Below are 16547 nucleotides of genomic sequence, written 5' to 3'. Positions count from 1 at the left end.
TGAGACCGGGACCCTTAGAGAACTGTAGTACCTCCCAACGGGAAAGAAGGATCGTTCAGCGTGAAAGCTGCCTGAAATACAGTGCTCTGTCAGTCCATTCTTGCATGCTGGAACGTCTTTGGAAGGAAAGTGGACTTTTCTTGAGCGCGGCGGTGGGTTTCCGCTTCCATTCCTGGGGCATCCCAGAGCCGCCTTTACCCAGAAGGAACACGACACTGAGCGCCAAGCTGAAGGCAAGGTCCAGGAATTGCATCCACAAATGCCAGGCAGGCGTGCAGCATTTCCCAGGGAGCCCTACTCAAAGCAGTGGCTAAACGCTAGTGGGCTTTTCAGGACTCCTGGGACTCCCGCGCCCTCACCACGTCTCACGGCAACACCGTGTGTACCGGTTGTCACGTCTTAGGCGACCTACCGACGTACAGGCACCTAGGCCCTTCGCATCGTCTCTTGGAACGAAGAGTGAATTCAAGGCAAAACACTGCTCTCTTTGTTGCACCGTTGGATTGCCCATCTTTCAAAAGTCCTCCCGAACACGGGTCTGGCAGGTCTTAGGTGGACCGCAAGCGGTCCCCGCTGCTGAACCAGGACGGCAATGCAAACACCCCCTGCTTAGCGTTCGCACTGGGAACACGAAGCTGCCCTCGCTTGCCAAGCAGACCGTCGACTTTAGGCGCAGCCTGACAAACGGACTTGTTGCCCCTGCAACACTGCCTGAGCTCTGGTAGGATAAAAGGACACTTTTTGGCCTCACCTAAGGAATTCCGTCGGTCACGCCTTTCAGCTCCCTGTGTGCCAAAGTTTTATCAGGGAAGGTCCAGGGTGCTCCTTGAGTCTCTTTTCGCCGGTCAGAAGCTACACGTACGTGTGCTGCGTCAAGTCTGACCGAGGGGCCTAATGAGAAAAGCATTATTTTCCCAACGGGAAAGCAGGACACTTGCGGCCTCAGATTTAAGTGAAAAACAGCGTTGTTGCCCGAGCCCTCTTCACAGTGGTAATGCCGAGTGATTGAACGGCAGGTTTCCTAGGCTAACAGACAGTTTCCTACTCGTTACAGGAGGCCTCCAGCAGCCCTTGTTCACATAACGGGAAAGCCAGACCTGTCCCCCAGGCTCAACGTAATGTCAGCGTTTCCAACGCACGACTTGACGTGTACAAACGATTTCCATGAACCCTTAGGGAAAGCAGCGCATTAACGCTGGAATGCTTCTCCCAGGACTCCCTCTGCCCCACCATGTCCCTTTGGAGGAACACTGTGCACTCAATGACTCCTGTTGACCGACTGAGCACCGTTCGGCGACCCAGGTACCTCCGGATCATCTCTTGGAACGCAGTGTGAAAGGCAGCAAACTGTTGCCTTCGTTGGATAGAGAGGTTGGCAAGTCTGTCAACTGTGCCCCGACCCGAGTTCTGCAAAGTCTTCGGTGTGATGCCAGGGGCTCTCAGGGCTGACCCTGAGCTGCAATGTAACAAGCTCTGTGCTGACTGTTCATTCTCCGCTTACATACCTGCCGTCTCTCCCTGCCCAGCAGAAACTCGACTTTAGATGCCGTCCGGAAAATGAACGGTTTCCTCCTGAAGCCTGCTAGTCTTTTGGCAGGTTCAAGGACACCCAGATCTAGCTGGCGCCTTAAAACGCCTATGTCACTCGGACAGTGCTCATCTCCCTGCGCAAGATATTATTCTGAGAAGGTACCACAGTGCTTCTTGTGTCTCTTCTGGTGCTTGAGAAACTACACGTATGTGGGGCTGCGTTCAACTTTGATGCCGGGACCTTAGGAGAAACGTTGGATTGTCCCTAGTTGAACGAAGAATCCTCGTAGCCTCCAAGGTGCCGAAACACAGCGTTCCGCTAGTCTTCCCTTGCATGCTGGAACGTGTCTCAAAGGAAAGGGTGCTATGCAAGAAAGAAGAAAGCTCTTTCCACTTCCTTGCCTGAGGCGTGCCAGAGCCCCCTTCGCATAAAGGGCAGACCACGCTGGTCACGAAGATCCAAACAAGGTCCGGGAACGGCATCCACAGTGCCTGCAGGCATGCAGCATTTGCCCAGAAGCCTTAGTCAAAGCAGTGGCTTGACGCTAGGGTGCTGGGTCAGGACTCCTAGGACTCCTGGGTCCTCACCACCTCGCATGGAGAAACACTGTGTACCCAACGTGTACCCAATTCTCAGGGGACCCAACCAAATACAGGTACCTGGGCCCTTCGGATCGTTTCTCTGCAAGAAGAATGAAAGGCGACCCTCTGCTCCCTTCGCTGCCCGTCTAGACTGCCGAGCTTTCAAAAGTCCTCCCGAACACAGGCCTAGCAGGTCTTCGGTGTTATGCCAATGATCCCCACGGCTGAACCACTGCTGCTATGAAGAAACACTGTGTTTACGGTTCATGCTGGGAACACTTCCCTGCCGCCTCTCTGTCTCTCTGTCTCTCTGTCTCTCTGTCTCTCTCTCTCTCTCTCTCTCTCTCTGTCTCTCTCTCTCTGTCTCTGCCAAGCAGAAGGTCGACTTCAGAGGCAGCCTGACAAATGTACAATGTGCCCCTGAACGCTACCCCAGGTTTTGTAAGACACAAGGACAGTTTGGCCCATCCCCGGGAATTACGTCGTTGAGGCCATTCAGCCCACGCAGGACTACCCTGGTGCCAAAGTCTTATCAGCGAAGGTCCAGGGTGCTGCTTGAGTCTCTTTTTGTTGGTCAGAACCTACAAGTGCATGTGCTGGGTTCAACTTTGATATTGGTTACCTAAAGCCAAGAGCATTATTTTCCCGGCGGGAGAGCTGAAAGTGCGGCCTCAAAGTGTCCTGAGAAACAGTGCGGTTCCTCGTGTTGTCTTCACAAGTAGAATGGCTATGTGCGGGGAAAGGGAGTTTGCCTAGAGAAACACTCTGTTTACTACGCCGTGCAGGAGGCCTCCGGTCACCCTCTATCCATCAACGGAACACTCTACTGTTCCACAACGACCCAAGTGAGGTCCAGGTAGTCCCTCCACGAATTGACGCGTGCAGAGGTTTTCCAGGAAACCTTAGGCGAGTAGTGCATTGAAGTTAGTATGCCTTTCCTAGGGTCCCCGCTGCCTCACCACGTCCCTTGGAAGAACACTGTGTACCGAAACTCTTCTTGGCCCCCTGAGCACCTTTCCGCTGTCAAAGTCCTCCGGATGACCTCTTTGAATGCAGACTGAGAAGCGACAAAGTCTCCTCTTTGCTGTAGAGCTAGATAGCCACGACATTCAAAAGTGCCCCTGAACAGAGGTGTAGAAGGTCCTAGGTGGCATGCCAGGGGCTCCCACTGCTGACGCTGAGGAGCCATGGGAGGCATGGTGCGTAGTGTTCATTCTGGGTGTACTTACCTACCGGCTCTTCCTGGCAAGCTGTAACTCGACCTTTGATGCAGTCTGGAAAATGGACAGTTTCCCCCCCGAACACTGCTAGGCTTTTGGCAGGTTCAGGGAGCACCTACATCTGATACCTAGCACCTTTAAGAGTTCATGCCATTCGCACAGCGCACAACCAACTCCCTGGCTACAAAATTATTCAGAGAAGGTGCCACCGTCCTCCTTGGGTCCCCTTTGGTTCCTGAGAAACTACACGCACGTGGGCTGTGTGCAACTCTGAGACCGGGACCCTTAGAGAACTGTAGTACCTCCCAACGGGAAAGAAGGATCGTTCAGCGTGAAAGCTGCCTGAAATACAGTGCTCTGTCAGTCCATTCTTGCATGCTGGAACGTCTTTGGAAGGAAAGTGGACTTTTCTTGAGCGCGGCGGTGGGTTTCCGCTTCCATTCCTGGGGCATCCCAGAGCCGCCTTTACCCAGAAGGAACACGACACTGAGCGCCAAGCTGAAGGCAAGGTCCAGGAATTGCATCCACAAATGCCAGGCAGGCGTGCAGCATTTCCCAGGGAGCCCTACTCAAAGCAGTGGCTAAACGCTAGTGGGCTTTTCAGGACTCCTGGGACTCCCGCGCCCTCACCACGTCTCACGGCAACACCGTGTGTACCGGTTGTCACGTCTTAGGCGACCTACCGACGTACAGGCACCTAGGCCCTTCGCATCGTCTCTTGGAACGAAGAGTGAATTCAAGGCAAAACACTGCTCTCTTTGTTGCACCGTTGGATTGCCCATCTTTCAAAAGTCCTCCCGAACACGGGTCTGGCAGGTCTTAGGTGGACCGCAAGCGGTCCCCGCTGCTGAACCAGGACGGCAATGCAAACACCCCCTGCTTAGCGTTCGCACTGGGAACACGAAGCTGCCCTCGCTTGCCAAGCAGACCGTCGACTTTAGGCGCAGCCTGACAAACGGACTTGTTGCCCCTGCAACACTGCCTGAGCTCTGGTAGGATAAAAGGACACTTTTTGGCCTCACCTAAGGAATTCCGTCGGTCACGCCTTTCAGCTCCCTGTGTGCCAAAGTTTTATCAGGGAAGGTCCAGGGTGCTCCTTGAGTCTCTTTTCGCCGGTCAGAAGCTACACGTACGTGTGCTGCGTCAAGTCTGACCGAGGGGCCTAATGAGAAAAGCATTATTTTCCCAACGGGAAAGCAGGACACTTGCGGCCTCAGATTTAAGTGAAAAACAGCGTTGTTGCCCGAGCCCTCTTCACAGTGGTAATGCCGAGTGATTGAAGGGCAGGTTTCCTAGGCTAACAGACAGTTTCCTACTCGTTACAGGAGGCCTCCAGCAGCCCTTGTTCACATAACGGGAAAGCCAGACCTGTCCCCCAGGCTCAACGTAATGTCAGCGTTTCCAACGCACGACTTGACGTGTACAAACGATTTCCATGAACCCTTAGGGAAAGCAGCGCATTAACGCTGGAATGCTTCTCCCAGGACTCCCTCTGCCCCACCATGTCCCTTTGGAGGAACACTGTGCACTCAATGACTCCTGTTGACCGACTGAGCACCGTTCGGCGACCCAGGTACCTCCGGATCATCTCTTGGAACGCAGTGTGAAAGGCAGCAAACTGTTGCCTTCGTTGGATAGAGAGGTTGGCAAGTCTGTCAACTGTGCCGCGACTCGAGTTCTGCAAAGTCTTCGGTGTGATGCCAGGGGCTCTCAGGGCTGACCCTGAGCTGCAATGTAACAAGCTCTGTGCTGACTGTTCATTCTCCGCTTACATACCTGCCGTCTCTCCCTGCCCAGCAGAAACTCGACTTTAGATGCCGTCCGGAAAATGAACGGTTTCCTCCTGAAGCCTGCTAGTCTTTTGGCAGGTTCAAGGACACCCAGATCTAGCTGGCGCCTTAAAACGCCTATGTCACTCGGACAGTGCTCATCTCCCTGCGCAAGATATTATTCTGAGAAGGTACCACAGTGCTTCTTGTGTCTCTTCTGGTGCTTGAGAAACTACACGTACGTGGGGCTGCGTTCAACTTTGATGCCGGGACCTTAGGAGAAACGTTGGATTGTCCCTAGTTGAACGAAGAATCCTCGTAGCCTCCAAGGTGCCGAAACACAGCGTTCCGCTAGTCTTCCCTTGCATGCTGGAACGTGTCTCAAAGGAAAGGGTGCTATGCAAGAAAGAAGAAAGCTCTTTCCACTTCCTTGCCTGAGGCGTGCCAGAGCCCCCTTCGCATAAAGGGCAGACCACGCTGGTCACGAAGATCCAAACAAGGTCCGGGAACGGCATCCACAGTGCCTGCAGGCATGCAGCATTTGCCCAGAAGCCTTAGTCAAAGCAGTGGCTTGATGCTAGGGTGCTGGGTCAGGACTCCTAGGACTCCTGGGTCCTCACCACCTCGCATGGAGAAACACTGTGTACCCAACGTGTACCCAATTCTCAGGGGACCCAACCAAATACAGGTACCTGGGCCCTTCGGATCGTTTCTCTGCAAGAAGAATGAAAGGCGACACTCTGCTCCCTTCGCTGCCCGTCTAGACTGCCGAGCTTTCAAAAGTCCTCCCAAACACAGGCCTAGCAGGTCTTCGGTGTTATGCCAATGATCCCCACGGCTGAACCACTGCTGCTATGAAGAAACACTGTGTTTACGGTTCATGCTGGGAACACTTCCCTGCCGCCTCTCTGTCTCTCTGTCTCTCTGTCTCTCTGTCTCTCTCTCTCTCTCTCTCTCTCTCTGTCTCTCTCTCTCTGTCTCTGCCAAGCAGAAGGTCGACTTCAGAGGCAGCCTGACAAACGTACAATGTGCCCCTGAACGCTACCCCAGGTTTTGTAAGACACAAGGACAGTTTGGCCCATCCCCGGGAATTACGTCGTTGAGGCCATTCAGCCCACGCAGGACTACCCTGGTGCCAAAGTCTTATCAGCGAAGGTCCAGGGTGCTGCTTGAGTCTCTTTTTGTTGGTCAGAGCCTACAAGTGCATGTGCCGGGTTCAACTTTGATATTGGTTACCTAAAGCCAAGAGCATTATTTTCCCGGCGGGAGAGCTGAAAGTGCGGCCTCAAAGTGTCCTGAGAAACAGTGCGGTTCCTCGTGTTGTCTTCACAAGTAGAATGGCTATGTGCGGGGAAAGGGAGTTTGCCTAGAGAAACACTCTGTTTACTACGCCGTGCAGGAGGCCTCCGGTCACCCTCTATCCATCAACGGAACACTCTACTGTTCCACAACGACCCAAGTGAGGTCCAGGTAGTCCCTCCACGAATTGACGCGTGCAGAGGTTTTCCAGGAAACCTTAGGCGAGTAGTGCATTGAAGTTAGTATGCCTTTCCTAGGGTCCCCGCTGCCTCACCACGTCCCTTGGAAGAACACTGTGTACCGAAACTCTTCTTGGCCCCCTGAGCACCTTTCCGCTGTCAAAGTCCTCCGGATGACCTCTTTGAATGCAGACTGAGAAGCGACAAAGTCTCCTCTTTGCTGTAGAGCTAGATAGCCACGACATTCAAAAGTGCCCCTGAACAGAGGTGTAGAAGGTCCTAGGTGGCATGCCAGGGGCTCCCACTGCTGACGCTGAGGAGCCATGGGAGGCATGGTGCGTAGTGTTCATTCTGGGTGTACTTACCTACCGGCTCTTCCTGGCAAGCTGTAACTCGACCTTTGATGCAGTCTGGAAAATGGACAGTTTCCCCCCCGAACACTGCTAGGCTTTTGGCAGGTTCAGGGAGCACCTACATCTGATACCTAGCACCTTTAAGAGTTCATGCCATTCGCACAGCGCACAACCAACTCCCTGGCTACAAAATTATTCAGAGAAGGTGCCACCGTCCTCCTTGGGTCCCCTTTGGTTCCTGAGAAACTACACGCACGTGGGCTGTGTGCAACTCTGAGACCGGGACCCTTAGAGAACTGTAGTACCTCCCAACGGGAAAGAAGGATCGTTCAGCGTGAAAGCTGCCTGAAATACAGTGCTCTGTCAGTCCATTCTTGCATGCTGGAACGTCTTTGGAAGGAAAGTGGACTTTTCTTGAGCGCGGCGGTGGGTTTCCGCTTCCATTCCTGGGGCATCCCAGAGCCGCCTTTACCCAGAAGGAACACGACACTGAGCGCCAAGCTGAAGGCAAGGTCCAGGAATTGCATCCACAAATGCCAGGCAGGCGTGCAGCATTTCCCAGGGAGCCCTACTCAAAGCAGTGGCTAAACGCTAGTGGGCTTTTCAGGACTCCTGGGACTCCCGCGCCCTCACCACGTCTCACGGCAACACCGTGTGTACCGGTTGTCACGTCTTAGGCGACCTACCGACGTACAGGCACCTAGGCCCTTCGCATCGTCTCTTGGAACGAAGAGTGAATTCAAGGCAAAACACTGCTCTCTTTGTTGCACCGTTGGATTGCCCATCTTTCAAAAGTCCTCCCGAACACGGGTCTGGCAGGTCTTAGGTGGACCGCAAGCGGTCCCCGCTGCTGAACCAGGACGGCAATGCAAACACCCCCTGCTTAGCGTTCGCACTGGGAACACGAAGCTGCCCTCGCTTGCCAAGCAGACCGTCGACTTTAGGCGCAGCCTGACAAACGGACTTGTTGCCCCTGCAACACTGCCTGAGCTCTGGTAGGATAAAAGGACACTTTTTGGCCTCACCTAAGGAATTCCGTCGGTCACGCCTTTCAGCTCCCTGTGTGCCAAAGTTTTATCAGGCAAGGTCCAGGGTGCTCCTTGAGTCTCTTTTCGCCGGTCAGAAGCTACACGTACGTGTGCTGCGTCAAGTCTGACCGAGGGGCCTAATGAGAAAAGCATTATTTTCCCAACGGGAAAGCAGGACACTTGCGGCCTCAGATTTAAGTGAAAAACAGCGTTGTTGCCCGAGCCCTCTTCACAGTGGTAATGCCGAGTGATTGAAGGGCAGGTTTCCTAGGCTAACAGACAGTTTCCTACTCGTTACAGGAGGCCTCCAGCAGCCCTTGTTCACATAACGGGAAAGCCAGACCTGTCCCCCAGGCTCAACGTAATGTCAGCGTTTCCAACGCACGACTTGACGTGTACAAACGATTTCCATGAACCCTTAGGGAAAGCAGCGCATTAACGCTGGAATGCTTCTCCCAGGACTCCCTCTGCCCCACCATGTCCCTTTGGAGGAACACTGTGCACTCAATGACTCCTGTTGACCGACTGAGCACCGTTCGGCGACCCAGGTACCTCCGGATCATCTCTTGGAACGCAGTGTGAAAGGCAGCAAACTGTTGCCTTCGTTGGATAGAGAGGTTGGCAAGTCTGTCAACTGTGCCCCGACCCGAGTTCTGCAAAGTCTTCGGTGTGATGCCAGGGGCTCTCAGGGCTGACCCTGAGCTGCAATGTAACAAGCTCTGTGCTGACTGTTCATTCTCCGCTTACATACCTGCCGTCTCTCCCTGCCCAGCAGAAACTCGACTTTAGATGCCGTCCGGAAAATGAACGGTTTCCTCCTGAAGCCTGCTAGTCTTTTGGCAGGTTCAAGGACACCCAGATCTAGCTGGCGCCTTAAAACGCCTATGTCACTCGGACAGTGCTCATCTCCCTGCGCAAGATATTATTCTGAGAAGGTACCACAGTGCTTCTTGTGTCTCTTCTGGTGCTTGAGAAACTACACGTACGTGGGGCTGCGTTCAACTTTGATGCCGGGACCTTAGGAGAAACGTTGGATTGTCCCTAGTTGAACGAAGAATCCTCGTAGCCTCAAAGGTGCCGAAACACAGCGTTCCGCTAGTCTTCCCTTGCATGCTGGAACGTGTCTCAAAGGAAAGGGTGCTATGCAAGAAAGAAGAAAGCTCTTTCCACTTCCTTGCCTGAGGCGTGCCAGAGCCCCCTTCGCATAAAGGGCAGACCACGCTGGTCACGAAGATCCAAACAAGGTCCGGGAACGGCATCCACAGGGCCTGCAGGCATGCAGCATTTGCCCAGAAGCCTTAGTCAAAGCAGTGGCTTGACGCTAGGGTGCTGGGTCAGGACTCCTAGGACTCCTGGGTCCTCACCACCTCGCATGGAGAAACACTGTGTACCCAACGTGTACCCAATTCTCAGGGGACCCAACCAAATACAGGTACCTGGGCCCTTCGGATCGTTTCTCTGCAAGAAGAATGAAAGGCGACACTCTGCTCCCTTCGCTGCCCGTCTAGACTGCCGAGCTTTCAAAAGTCCTCCCAAACACAGGCCTAGCAGGTCTTCGGTGTTATGCCAATGATCCCCACGGCTGAACCACTGCTGCTATGAAGAAACACTGTGTTTACGGTTCATGCTGGGAACACTTCCCTGCCGCCTCTCTGTCTCTCTGTCTCTCTGTCTCTCTGTCTCTCTCTCTCTCTCTCTCTCTCTCTGTCTCTCTCTCTCTGTCTCTGCCAAGCAGAAGGTCGACTTCAGAGGCAGCCTGACAAACGTACAATGTGCCCCTGAACGCTACCCCAGGTTTTGTAAGACACAAGGACAGTTTGGCCCATCCCCGGGAATTACGTCGTTGAGGCCATTCAGCCCACGCAGGACTACCCTGGTGCCAAAGTCTTATCAGCGAAGGTCCAGGGTGCTGCTTGAGTCTCTTTTTGTTGGTCAGAGCCTACAAGTGCATGTGCCGGGTTCAACTTTGATATTCGTTACCTAAAGCCAAGAGCATTATTTTCCCGGCGGGAGAGCTGAAAGTGCGGCCTCAAAGTGTCCTGAGAAACAGTGCGGTTCCTCGTGTTGTCTTCACAAGTAGAATGGCTATGTGCGGGGAAAGGGAGTTTGCCTAGAGAAACACTCTGTTTACTACGCCGTGCAGGAGGCCTCCGGTCACCCTCTATCCATCAACGGAACACTCTACTGTTCCACAACGACCCAAGTGAGGTCCAGGTAGTCCCTCCACGAATTGACGCGTGCAGAGGTTTTCCAGGAAACCTTAGGCGAGTAGTGCATTGAAGTTAGTATGCCTTTCCTAGGGTCCCCGCTGCCTCACCACGTCCCTTGGAAGAACACTGTGTACCGAAACTCTTCTTGGCCCCCTGAGCACCTTTCCGCTGTCAAAGTCCTCCGGATGACCTCTTTGAATGCAGACTGAGAAGCGACAAAGTCTCCTCTTTGCTGTAGAGCTAGATAGCCACGACATTCAAAAGTGCCCCTGAACAGAGGTGTAGAAGGTCCTAGGTGGCATGCCAGGGGCTCCCACTGCTGACGCTGAGGAGCCATGGGAGGCATGGTGCGTAGTGTTCATTCTGGGTGTACTTACCTACCGGCTCTTCCTGGCAAGCTGTAACTCGACCTTTGATGCAGTCTGGAAAATGGACAGTTTCCCCCCCGAACACTGCTAGGCTTTTGGCAGGTTCAGGGAGCACCTACATCTGATACCTAGCACCTTTAAGAGTTCATGCCATTCGCACAGCGCACAACCAACTCCCTGGCTACAAAATTATTCAGAGAAGGTGCCACCGTCCTCCTTGGGTCCCCTTTGGTTCCTGAGAAACTACACGCACGTGGGCTGTGTGCAACTCTGAGACCGGGACCCTTAGAGAACTGTAGTACCTCCCAACGGGAAAGAAGGATCGTTCAGCGTGAAAGCTGCCTGAAATACAGTGCTCTGTCAGTCCATTCTTGCATGCTGGAACGTCTTTGGAAGGAAAGTGGACTTTTCTTGAGCGCGGCGGTGGGTTTCCGCTTCCATTCCTGGGGCATCCCAGAGCCGCCTTTACCCAGAAGGAACACGACACTGAGCGCCAAGCTGAAGGCAAGGTCCAGGAATTGCATCCACAAATGCCAGGCAGGCGTGCAGCATTTCCCAGGGAGCCCTACTCAAAGCAGTGGCTAAACGCTAGTGGGCTTTTCAGGACTCCTGGGACTCCCGCGCCCTCACCACGTCTCACGGCAACACCGTGTGTACCGGTTGTCACGTCTTAGGCGACCTACCGACGTACAGGCACCTAGGCCCTTCGCATCGTCTCTTGGAACGAAGAGTGAATTCAAGGCAAAACACTGCTCTCTTTGTTGCACCGTTGGATTGCCCATCTTTCAAAAGTCCTCCCGAACACGGGTCTGGCAGGTCTTAGGTGGACCGCAAGCGGTCCCCGCTGCTGAACCAGGACGGCAATGCAAACACCCCCTGCTTAGCGTTCGCACTGGGAACACGAAGCTGCCCTCGCTTGCCAAGCAGACCGTCGACTTTAGGCGCAGCCTGACAAACGGACTTGTTGCCCCTGCAACACTGCCTGAGCTCTGGTAGGATAAAAGGACACTTTTTGGCCTCACCTAAGGAATTCCGTCGGTCACGCCTTTCAGCTCCCTGTGTGCCAAAGTTTTATCAGGGAAGGTCCAGGGTGCTCCTTGAGTCTCTTTTCGCCGGTCAGAAGCTACACGTACGTGTGCTGCGTCAAGTCTGACCGAGGGGCCTAATGAGAAAAGCATTATTTTCCCAACGGGAAAGCAGGACACTTGCGGCCTCAGATTTAAGTGAAAAACAGCGTTGTTGCCCGAGCCCTCTTCACAGTGGTAATGCCGAGTGATTGAAGGGCAGGTTTCCTAGGCTAACAGACAGTTTCCTACTCGTTACAGGAGGCCTCCAGCAGCCCTTGTTCACATAACGGGAAAGCCAGACCTGTCCCCCAGGCTCAACGTAATGTCAGCGTTTCCAACGCACGACTTGACGTGTACAAACGATTTCCATGAACCCTTAGGGAAAGCAGCGCATTAACGCTGGAATGCTTCTCCCAGGACTCCCTCTGCCCCACCATGTCCCTTTGGAGGAACACTGTGCACTCAATGACTCCTGTTGACCGACTGAGCACCGTTCGGCGACCCAGGTACCTCCGGATCATCTCTTGGAACGCAGTGTGAAAGGCAGCAAACTGTTGCCTTCGTTGGATAGAGAGGTTGGCAAGTCTGTCAACTGTGCCCCGACCCGAGTTCTGCAAAGTCTTCGGTGTGATGCCAGGGGCTCTCAGGGCTGACCCTGAGCTGCAATGTAACAAGCTCTGTGCTGACTGTTCATTCTCCGCTTACATACCTGCCGTCTCTCCCTGCCCAGCAGAAACTCGACTTTAGATGCCGTCCGGAAAATGAACGGTTTCCTCCTGAAGCCTGCTAGTCTTTTGGCAGGTTCAAGGACACCCAGATCTAGCTGGCGCCTTAAAACGCCTATGTCACTCGGACAGTGCTCATCTCCCTGCGCAAGATATTATTCTGAGAAGGTACCACAGTGCTTCTTGTGTCTCTTCTGGTGCTTGAGAAACTACACGTACGTGGGGCTGCGTTCAACTTTGATGCCGGGACCTTAGGAGAAACGTTGGATTGTCCCTAGTTGAACGAAGAATCCTCGTAGCCTCAAAGGTGCCGAAACACAGCATTCCGCTAGTCTTCCCTTGCATGCTGGAACGTGTCTCAAAGGAAAGGGTGCTATGCAAGAAAGAAGAAAGCTCTTTCCACTTCCTTGCCTGAGGCGTGCCAGAGCCCCCTTCGCATAAAGGGCAGACCACGCTGGTCACGAAGATCCAAACAAGGTCCGGGAACGGCATCCACAGGGCCTGCAGGCATGCAGCATTTGCCCAGAAGCCTTAGTCAAAGCAGTGGCTTGACGCTAGGGTGCTGGGTCAGGACTCCTAGGACTCCTGGGTCCTCACCACCTCGCATGGAGAAACACTGTGTACCCAACGTGTACCCAATTCTCAGGGGACCCAACCAAATACAGGTACCTGGGCCCTTCGGATCGTTTCTCTGCAAGAAGAATGAAAGGCGACACTCTGCTCCCTTCGCTGCCCGTCTAGACTGCCGAGCTTTCAAAAGTCCTCCCGAACACAGGCCTAGCAGGTCTTCGGTGTTATGCCAATGATCCCCACGGCTGAACCACTGCTGCTATGAAGAAACACTGTGTTTACGGTTCATGCTGGGAACACTTCCCTGCCGCCTCTCTGTCTCTCTGTCTCTCTGTCTCTCTGTCTCTCTCTGTCTCTCTCTCTCTGTCTCTGCCAAGCAGAAGGTCGACTTCAGAGGCAGCCTGACAAACGTACAATGTGCCCCTGAACGCTACCCCAGGTTTTGTAAGACACAAGGACAGTTTGGCCCATCCCCGGGAATTACGTCGTTGAGGCCATTCAGCCCACGCAGGACTACCCTGGTGCCAAAGTCTTATCAGCGAAGGTCCAGGGTGCTGCTTGAGTCTCTTTTTGTTGGTCAGAACCTACAAGTGCATGTGCTGGGTTCAACTTTGATATTGGTTACCTAAAGCCAAGAGCATTATTTTCCCGGCGGGAGAGCTGAAAGTGCGGCCTCAAAGTGTCCTGAGAAACAGTGCGGTTCCTCGTGTTGTCTTCACAAGTAGAATGGCTATGTGCGGGGAAAGGGAGTTTGCCTAGAGAAACACTCTGTTTACTACGCCGTGCAGGAGGCCTCCGGTCACCCTCTATCCATCAACGGAACACTCTACTGTTCCACAACGACCCAAGTGAGGTCCAGGTAGTCCCTCCACGAATTGACGCGTGCAGAGGTTTTCCAGGAAACCTTAGGCGAGTAGTGCATTGAAGTTAGTATGCCTTTCCTAGGGTCCCCGCTGCCTCACCACGTCCCTTGGAAGAACACTGTGTACCGAAACTCTTCTTGGCCCCCTGAGCACCTTTCCGCTGTCAAAGTCCTCCGGATGACCTCTTTGAATGCAGACTGAGAAGCGACAAAGTCTCCTCTTTGCTGTAGAGCTAGATAGCCACGACATTCAAAAGTGCCCCTGAACAGAGGTGTAGAAGGTCCTAGGTGGCATGCCAGGGGCTCCCACTGCTGACGCTGAGGAGCCATGGGAGGCATGGTGCGTAGTGTTCATTCTGGGTGTACTTACCTACCGGCTCTTCCTGGCAAGCTGTAACTCGACCTTTGATGCAGTCTGGAAAATGGACAGTTTCCCCCCCGAACACTGCTAGGCTTTTGGCAGGTTCAGGGAGCACCTACATCTGATACCTAGCACCTTTAAGAGTTCATGCCATTCGCACAGCGCACAACCAACTCCCTGGCTACAAAATTATTCAGAGAAGGTGCCACCGTCCTCCTTGGGTCCCCTTTGGTTCCTGAGAAACTACACGCACGTGGGCTGTGTGCAACTCTGAGACCGGGACCCTTAGAGAACTGTAGTACCTCCCAACGGGAAAGAAGGATCGTTCAGCGTGAAAGCTGCCTGAAATACAGTGCTCTGTCAGTCCATTCTTGCATGCTGGAACGTCTTTGGAAGGAAAGTGGACTTTTCTTGAGCGCGGCGGTGGGTTTCCGCTTCCATTCCTGGGGCATCCCAGAGCCGCCTTTACCCAGAAGGAACACGACACTGAGCGCCAAGCTGAAGGCAAGGTCCAGGAATTGCATCCACAAATGCCAGGCAGGCGTGCAGCATTTCCCAGGGAGCCCTACTCAAAGCAGTGGCTAAACGCTAGTGGGCTTTTCAGGACTCCTGGGACTCCCGCGCCCTCACCACGTCTCACGGCAACACCGTGTGTACCGGTTGTCACGTCTTAGGCGACCTACCGACGTACAGGCACCTAGGCCCTTCGCATCGTCTCTTGGAACGAAGAGTGAATTCAAGGCAAAACACTGCTCTCTTTGTTGCACCGTTGGATTACCCATCTTTCAAAAGTCCTCCCGAACACGGGTCTGGCAGGTCTTAGGTGGACCGCAAGCGGTCCCCGCTGCTGAACCAGGACGGCAATGCAAACACCCCCTGCTTAGCGTTCGCACTGGGAACACGAAGCTGCCCTCGCTTGCCAAGCAGACCGTCGACTTTAGGCGCAGCCTGACAAACGGACTTGTTGCCCCTGCAACACTGCCTGAGCTCTGGTAGGATAAAAGGACACTTTTTGGCCTCACCTAAGGAATTCCGTCGGTCACGCCTTTCAGCTCCCTGTGTGCCAAAGTTTTATCAGGGAAGGTCCAGGGTGCTCCTTGAGTCTCTTTTCGCCGGTCAGAAGCTACACGTACGTGTGCTGCGTCAAGTCTGACCGAGGGGCCTAATGAGAAAAGCATTATTTTCCCAACGGGAAAGCAGGACACTTGCGGCCTCAGATTTAAGTGAAAAACAGCGTTGTTGCCCGAGCCCTCTTCACAGTGGTAATGCCGAGTGATTGAAGGGCAGGTTTCCTAGGCTAACAGACAGTTTCCTACTCGTTACAGGAGGCCTCCAGCAGCCCTTGTTCACATAACGGGAAAGCCAGACCTGTCCCCCAGGCTCAACGTAATGTCAGCGTTTCCAACGCACGACTTGACGTGTACAAACGATTTCCATGAACCCTTAGGGAAAGCAGCGCATTAACGCTGGAATGCTTCTCCCAGGACTCCCTCTGCCCCACCATGTCCCTTTGGAGGAACACTGTGCACTCAATGACTCCTGTTGACCGACTGAGCACCGTTCGGCGACCCAGGTACCTCCGGATCATCTCTTGGAACGCAGTGTGAAAGGCAGCAAACTGTTGCCTTCGTTGGATAGAGAGGTTGGCAAGTCTGTCAACTGTGCCCCGACCCGAGTTCTGCAAAGTCTTCGGTGTGATGCCAGGGGCTCTCAGGGCTGACCCTGAGCTGCAATGTAACAAGCTCTGTGCTGACTGTTCATTCTCCACTTACATACCTGCCGTCTCTCCCTGCCCAGCAGAAACTCGACTTTAGATGCCGTCCGGAAAATGAACGGTTTCCTCCTGAAGCCTGCTAGTCTTTTGGCAGGTTCAAGGACACCCAGATCTAGCTGGCGCCTTAAAACGCCTATGTCACTCGGACAGTGCTCATCTCCCTGCGCAAGATATTATTCTGAGAAGGTACCACAGTGCTTCTTGTGTCTCTTCTGGTGCTTGAGAAACTACACGTACGTGGGGCTGCGTTCAACTTTGATGCCGGGACCTTAGGAGAAACGTTGGATTGTCCCTAGTTGAACGAAGAATCCTCGTAGCCTCCAAGGTGCCGAAACACAGCGTTCCGCTAGTCTTCCCTTGCATGCTGGAACGTGTCTCAAAGGAAAGGGTGCTATGCAAGAAAGAAGAAAGCTCTTTCCACTTCCTTGCCTGAGGCGTGCCAGAGCCCCCTTCGCATAAAGGGCAGACCACGCTGGTCACGAAGATCCAAACAAGGTCCGGGAACGGCATCCACAGGGCCTGCAGGCATGCAGCATTTGCCCAGAAGCCTTAGTCAAAGCAGTGGCTTGACGCTAGGGTGCTGGGTCAGGACTCCTAGGACTCCTGGGTCCTCACCACCTCGCATGGAGAAACACTGTGTACCCAACGTG

The sequence above is a fragment of the Lagenorhynchus albirostris genome, chromosome 5 (assembly GCF_949774975.1).
Source record: "Lagenorhynchus albirostris chromosome 5, mLagAlb1.1, whole genome shotgun sequence".
Taxonomy (NCBI): domain Eukaryota; kingdom Metazoa; phylum Chordata; class Mammalia; order Artiodactyla; family Delphinidae; genus Lagenorhynchus; species Lagenorhynchus albirostris.
This window is presented reverse-complemented; position numbering follows the sequence as displayed.